Genomic DNA, 7553 nt, shown 5'->3' with positions numbered 1-7553 from the left:
ATAATTTGCGATATGTGATTCAAATATAGTGTGACAGAATACTACAAATCTTACACCAAATAGCAACTGCAAATGCTTTTTGTGGATTTATGGGATGTTTAAATGATAAAGGGAATGCCAAAAGCCAAAAGCTACAGTAAATATACATCAATCCAAAACGTAGTCCTAGTGAATACTTGGAATTTATACATTCAAATTGCATGGCTACAGCTCATGTGACTTGGAAGATGTAGATTAATAACAAGCTGGAACAACATATTGTATGCTGACGTAATGTGCAGCTTAGTGTATCTCTGCCATTCATTTCTGAAATATAGGGCAAACAATATATGTGTGTGTGGTTTGTGTGTGTAGTTATGCACACAAATGGACAGTAGCTATAACTGGATACCAACTGACAGCTGCAGACAAGACAGACCTACAACTTAATGGTCTTTTGAGCAAGGAGCTGAAAATAGTGCACACCATGCCTGGCATAGTGGCGCTACATTTAATTACCTTGTTTGTTTCATCTTTGGACATGTCCATCTATCTATCTATCTATCTATCTATCTATCTATCTATCTATCTATCTGTCTGTCTGTCTGTCTGTCTGTCTGTCTGTCTGTCTGTCTGTCTGTCTGCCTGTCTATCCATCTTTCCATCTAGTAGAGCACTCTGGTGTCTCAGGCTGATAATAAGGGGGCAGTATACCGCCTGCTTTGCTTAGAACAAAAGGAAAGGTTATACCTATTATTAGCAGACTGCAACTGGTGTCCAGCTCTTCATGTAGCAGAAGAGTGGGTGTCATAATAGTTGGTGTTTATTGTTAGACAGCTCAGCGTAAATGTACTGTAACGTGTATGGTATGGTCAACAAGAGCTGTCTATCTGTGCTAATTTGTGTGTGTGTGTGTGTGTGTGTGTGTGTGTGTGTGTGTGTGTGTGTGTGTGTGTGTGTGTGTGTACAGTATGTGCACACATAAGTAATTGAGTGGGTGCGATGCTCAGAGTGCAGTGGCTCTGTGAAATGACTCACAAAAGCCAGCTATGACATTACATCATAAACATTCTATTTATACAGTCGATGATATATATTCATGTGGCCACCTGATGCTACACATTAACCGTCTATATGAATTTAGTAACAAATCGTCCTATGCAGTATGTCTGCAGGATATCAGCGGTCCCAAAAGTCCAAATGTGTTGCTTATTTTCTTTTTCTATCTGCATGAAAACAAACTTTGCCAAATTAATTGAATTGTTACGGGTGTAATTCTTAAAGAATGTGCACCACTGAAGCATCACAATGCTTGGTTAAGTTATTGCTTTTGTGGAAAACCACTGTTTTTGAAATTACTCTGCAAAACAAAGACTTATAAAAGATATATAAGTACATTCATATGTGAGTGCATTTGACTTGGATCTGATTGCAAAATACAACAGTGAACTGGTTGGTTATACCTGAACTGTATGTATGTACACATTCAGAATTATGGCTTTGAATCTAAGGTTATTTAATCAGTTCCCTTTTGTTCATACAGCATGTTATGTTCTGTTTCCTTGTGACATCACACTTACTCATGTTCTCTTGTTTTGATATAATGACTCTTGATATTTTATGATATGCCTCCCTCTAGTGGTGAAAACTTAACAGTACATCCAGGAGAACTGCGTTTCAGAGTAAAAAAAACTACACCCACTCAATCATACAGTGGGGAGTACACACAAATACACACACACACACACACACACACACACACACACACACACACACACACACACACACACACACACAAGGGTAGATTTACAGATATAGCTCCTGACCATAGAACATACTTGATGTTATATTTTCACCTGCTCCTCTGCTACAGAAAGACCTTAAAACTAATTTTACACTGCCAATAATTGGTATACCGTTTCTTTTTGTTCAAAGCAAAGCAGGCAGCCCTGCCACATTACTGGTACCCTTAGCCATCAGAATATGAAGACTCTAGTATCTAGATACATTAAACTCAAAGATGAACAGACAGACAGAGAAGGCCTGTTCAAAATATATAACATACTGAGACACATCTTGATGACATATGAGACTGTGAGTTTTAGTGTTTGGTGTACCAGTCCTTTGTTAGTTGTCTCTGAGATGTGTACCTATTCTATCCCAAATGTTTCCAACATGTTCAATCCCAGAGAAATACATTACCTCATCTGTGAACATTTCTTCCCAAGTCACATCAGATTCTCATCAGTAATGGTGGCAGTGAAGTGTTTTGATTTGATTGGCAGAAATACTGTGTGTAACACAGAAGTATTGTAGGCCACGATGATACTCAGAGAGATGTTATCCAGCCAATAAACTGTCATGCATGACAATTGTACAGTGTGTGCCAGCAACAATTTAATTGATTGAAATCAACATAAATGTCAACAGTGACAGCTTGAGGGAAACTGTGCAAGTATAAGCGTGTGTGTGACTGTAACAGAGTGCCAAGGAATAACAACATGACAGGGGGCCATTGTTTAAAACTCATGGCGGTATGATAAAGCATATTCATTTTAGTGTAAAGTTGTCAGTAGGTCAATTTCTAACAGACCACACAAGCCACACATTGTGTTTATTCTTACATGTTGCCTGTCTGCAAAAGTCATCAAATCATATGTTTCTTTTTTTCTTGCATTGTCATAGTAGCGGACAGCATTGCACCTTAATGCTGGTTGCAACCTTGCACACACACACAAAAAAAAGAACAAGGTGGTGTTACTTTCTAGCCAACTAATACAACAGTGTGGCCACTACTGTAATGACAGACAAGAGCAACACGCTATTCACAGTGACATTACTGTGAATTATTTTGGCCATGATAGGCTAATCCTGATGTGAGAATCCCCTACAGCCCCAAGGCACAGAGACATCTTAAAGCTTGATATATCTTCACCCCTGTGCCGTACTCTACTGCCGCTTACAAGCTGAATTATGTGTGCACAGCAATTTTTTAAAAGTCTCATTTGAAACGAAGTCCATTGATTGGACTACTACATGTTCATGGAGCTACTCTGCCATGTGGTGTGAACAAATCTGCTGTGTTTTGGAAGGCTGTAATTTCTTTATCACACTTGATTTCTCCCCGTCCTCTCGGCAATCATGTTTTTGCTTGTGGTTTTTGTAATTGCAAGATCAGCCAGTCAAACAAACAAATGTGCGCCAACATGAGGCTCAGGCACGCACACATGCCATTCATCTTCATATTTTTTAATTTTGGTGTAGAACATGTAGCCAAAGTGCCCTGTGGGTTGACCGTATCAGGTCGTGACATTTGCATTTGACAGGAATCACATCAGACAGGGTTAATACCGCAGAGGATGGAGGGATGGAAGAAAGGGGGGGAAATAACCAGTGGAAAAGGTTTCCCCCAGTCCTCCCACATCCCCTTCCCTCTCTCTTTCCCTCCTTCAATCCCATAGCTGAGGTGCTTAAATTAAAAAGGAAGAAATGCAATTTAAAGACATGGGGTAAACAATCACAAAACACTTGTTTCTGGAGGAGACACAATTTCCTGGTGCCTTGTCCAATTTCTTATGGCCCGGAGGGCTGCCGCATGCGTTTTAACACCTGGTTCTACACCGCTGATTAAAATTGTAATGCCAGTGTTGAATCAATCCATATGACATTTTGGAAATACACAAGTATCAGGACATTTTATATATACAGCATTTTTTTTCCCCCGATTGTTTTGGAAACAGAAAGGTGCAAGGTGGCGACTCGCATTGGGTGTCACTACCATGCCTTCCAACTGTTTGACGAGGACAAAAAAGAAGGAGAGTTTCAATATCCTAAACAAGTATAAATATGTCGCTATCATTGCTGTACATATTTACTCAAAGGCCTCAAGTGTGGTGTGCTGCAAAACCTACGATGGGCCAATTATCTGGGTCATTATGTGGTTTTGTCAACATTATTGTGGTGATCATCATTCGTAGTGGCTGAAGATGTATTACTTTAGAAAAAAGTCAGGGGAGAATTTGGTGTGCTTCCAGCTCTCAGGGGGCATGAATGATGGCGCCCACCTTCGCTGCCAATGTGCCTTTTAAAGCTGGATCCGAAACTGAAACGGCTTGGCAAAATCAGCTCATGTAAAACCGGCCGAGAAGGGGATTTGAAGAACTGAACTCATCCTGCTGATACGACATAGACTGGGTGGAGAGCTGATAGTTCAAGGGAAAGAATTTAGAATGTTTTACAGCAGCATGAACAAGTGAGTGGGAATGGGAGAAGAAATAGAGAGAGAGAGAGAGAGAGAGAGAGAGAGAGAGAAGGAGAAAGAGAAAGCGAGAGAGTGAGAGAGAGAAAGAGCAAATGTCCAGATTTTTGTACCATTATTATATCAGTATACCGCCTCAGGCCAAACATCTGAGGCCGAGTTGACAGACGGACCGTTTGCTTCACACAACAGTAATGTTTTACCAGCCCCTGCGCCCATGTCAATCAATGGCCGGCATGTTCCAAAACATATTCAACACACAAAGAGAACACTTTGGCTTGAGGAAATGGATTGTGCGCAAGATTGGCAGGGGACTCTCTGGATGTGTCAATCACTAAAGGCCCTTTTGTTTTACCCCTGTCCCGAGCTTCGAGAACAGAAAAACGTTCCTTTGTTTCATTCGTCTTTGTGTGGCGACATAAACACATGAATTTTTTCTGTTTTACATTTGGCTGCGGGAGGAAAAAACGCTTCCTTTTCCTCCCCCACTCAAAGATACAAAGAACTCAAACAAAAGTGTGATAGTGTAGATTTAACCCACAGAGGGGATTTGTGTCCAACAGGTAAACGTGGAATTCACAGTGTACTCAGCTCGGCGCAGCATGCCTTTGTGAAAGCGCTAATCTACACATTTCATGATACGCTGATGATGAGTGGAGGATGAAAGTTGGGGGGGGGGGGGGGGGGGGGGGGGGGGAGGTAAGCGTTTGAAACCACAATTTCACACAACGGACATTTGAAATCTGAGAGAGCTCCTCTCTGGCATCGAATCTAAGCAGCTCCTCTCTCTGTTTTTTTTTCTTCTTTTTCTTCTTCTTCTTTTTCCCTCATCTCTCTCCTCTGCTCTCTTGTCCTTTCTTCCTGTCTGGCATCTCCAGGTGCCTCCCTATCTCGCGGCTAACACAGGAATCCATGAGCCGTGTACATCCGCGGCCCTTTGAAAGAGGAAGCCACTTTGCCGCTCGTCTTGGAAAGCACCTTCCATCGTCCTCTGTGTTCCTCGGGGAGATGAAGGCGGCTCCCGCTAGAAGAGCTGGGGTTTTGTAACCAAAGCCACATGCTGGGCAGGACAGCCAGTTGTAAGACAAGAAAGATCTTTGTGGCGAACACAAGTGCTTGGCTGTCCTCTTTGCGTGCCTGTCTGTCAGCGTCGCTTTGCCGGCTGGACACCTGTACAACTGTAATTTTACACAGGCAAAAACAAAGGCTGGCTACACAGGGGGGCGTGTGTGGAGGGATTATACGGGCGTGTGTTTGTGAGTGTGGGTTTTCTTTGTGAAGAATTCAGTAAGTGGTGCTGAGTGCCCTCTTCTGAATGTTTGATGGGGGGGGGGAAATCATCGCCCTCCATCTCAAAAGAGTCAGCCCTTTCAGGAGGGCGAGACTGATACGCCGAGCACATGAACGTGACATTTGACACCTGCGAAAAATGTCGCTGGAATATTCAAGAGATGGCCTCTGACCTTGAGCAGAAAAGCTGACGGTCAATTTTTGAGTTTTCAACATGCTTCGATCTGCTCCGTGTAGGCTTCATCTTCAGTGGTGCTGTCGAGCTTTCTGGAGATGAACTGGAAGACTGAAGCATTGAATAAACAGAGAAGGGGGTAATAAATAGAGACATAAGCCTTTTTGGGAGTGAAAGTTGAGGTCATGACTCCGGAATGTCAATGGACGATAGAGAGCAGGAAGAGGAAACAGATAAACTCTTGCTGTCCTTACGCACACACACACACACACACACACACACACACACACACACACACACACAATTACCCATGCACTGCACTGTCGTCAGAGGTCGAGTGTTAGCTGACAGAAACCACTGATCTGCCTCGGCACTAAAATCACGATAAGGCACAGGGACATCGGTGACCCGTGTCTGTGTGTGCATTTGCGTGAGTGAAAGAGAGAACCCCAGAGTCTTTTTGTTTTACAAGCAAATACAGCTATGATCACCCATATAGTTCATTTTATCGTTTCAGTGACATCTACTTGAGTTGGACTGCTCACTAGATCTCACACCAGACTCTCATTATACACTGGTTAAGACTCAGATCTTTCAACAAGCAACACTCTGCTTTCTGAAGTCTAAAACAACACTGCCAGCATCATGGTGTGGCAGGTGTTATGCTCCATAATTTAGTAGGAATAATCCATTATGTATATGATTTGGCTTAAATGATACTCACTAAAAGGCACACCCATCACTTCAGTAGTCCACATCTGTTGTACGCGCTGTACAGAGGATGAAAAAGACTTTGCCTTGAAATGTGTTGTTCTAACATGCCACATATTTGGTTTGAGGAAGCCAAATATTGTCTCTCTTTTTTTTTTTTTTATCTGTGAAACCATAGAGGAGATGGATGAGCTGCAATAGACAGAAGAGGGTTTTGACAGTGTAAATGCAGCTGTTTTTTTGTGTCCGCAAAGTCACTTTCTGTTTGTTGGTTGTAGTTTTTTTCAGTCATGGTCACTGAAGCAGTAGTATCACATATGTTGTCTAGTTTGGCATTTTTTGGAAATAGATGAGTGGATTCACACCACTCTCACTGCGCGTAAGATAAATCTGAAGCTGCAGCTGGCTAGTTTTTTTTTTTTCAACTTGCCTGAAGACCACAAATTATCATATAACATGTCATGCAGTGTTTGTTCAATCTGTGCACAAACCCAAATGTAATAAGACTCGTGGTATCAAGGTTCTATATGTGGGATGGACTGATTTTAACTTCACAAGGGATTTAAACACAGTTAATAAAATCAGTTGTCAGAAACAGTGATTAGAGAGGTCATTTATATATAGCCATAAATGTAAAAAAAGTAATTTATAATTCCTCATTACAAATTCATGTGACTAAGGTAAACCATGTGTAATTAAATTGATTAAAACATTTGTGAAGGAGATTAAAACTACAAATTAAAAGACTTTAAAAGGTTATACAAATACCTACCTGCTCATCTGTGATATACCTGTTGAGCCTTTTAGGAGATGACGCTTGTGATTGATTGGTTATGTCTGCAGGCGCCGGAAGGGGGAGCTCTCGGCCAGAGACGGGACGTTGTGTTTCAGCATCTTTGTTGATATTTCCCTTTTTCAGGTATGAAATGATTATTTATGCTCTAGAATTTTGAAATATGTCTGCAGAGTTGTTTTGTGTGTATTTCACGAAAATGCTGACTGGATGGTGAGTGTTTTGAAGCGTCTTTTTTGATGTTTGGATTCATCAATGGCATGCTGGTAAGCAGCTAGCTTAACTCTTGGACAGGTGCAATAAGTTCCTAGAGCAAATGCTATCCACCATGAAGCAGAATATATTAG

This window comes from Acanthopagrus latus, chromosome 17 (assembly GCF_904848185.1).
Source record: "Acanthopagrus latus isolate v.2019 chromosome 17, fAcaLat1.1, whole genome shotgun sequence".
NCBI classification, from domain to species: domain Eukaryota; kingdom Metazoa; phylum Chordata; class Actinopteri; order Spariformes; family Sparidae; genus Acanthopagrus; species Acanthopagrus latus.
The sequence above is the reverse complement of the archived record's forward strand: the minus strand, read 5'-3'. Positions refer to the sequence as shown.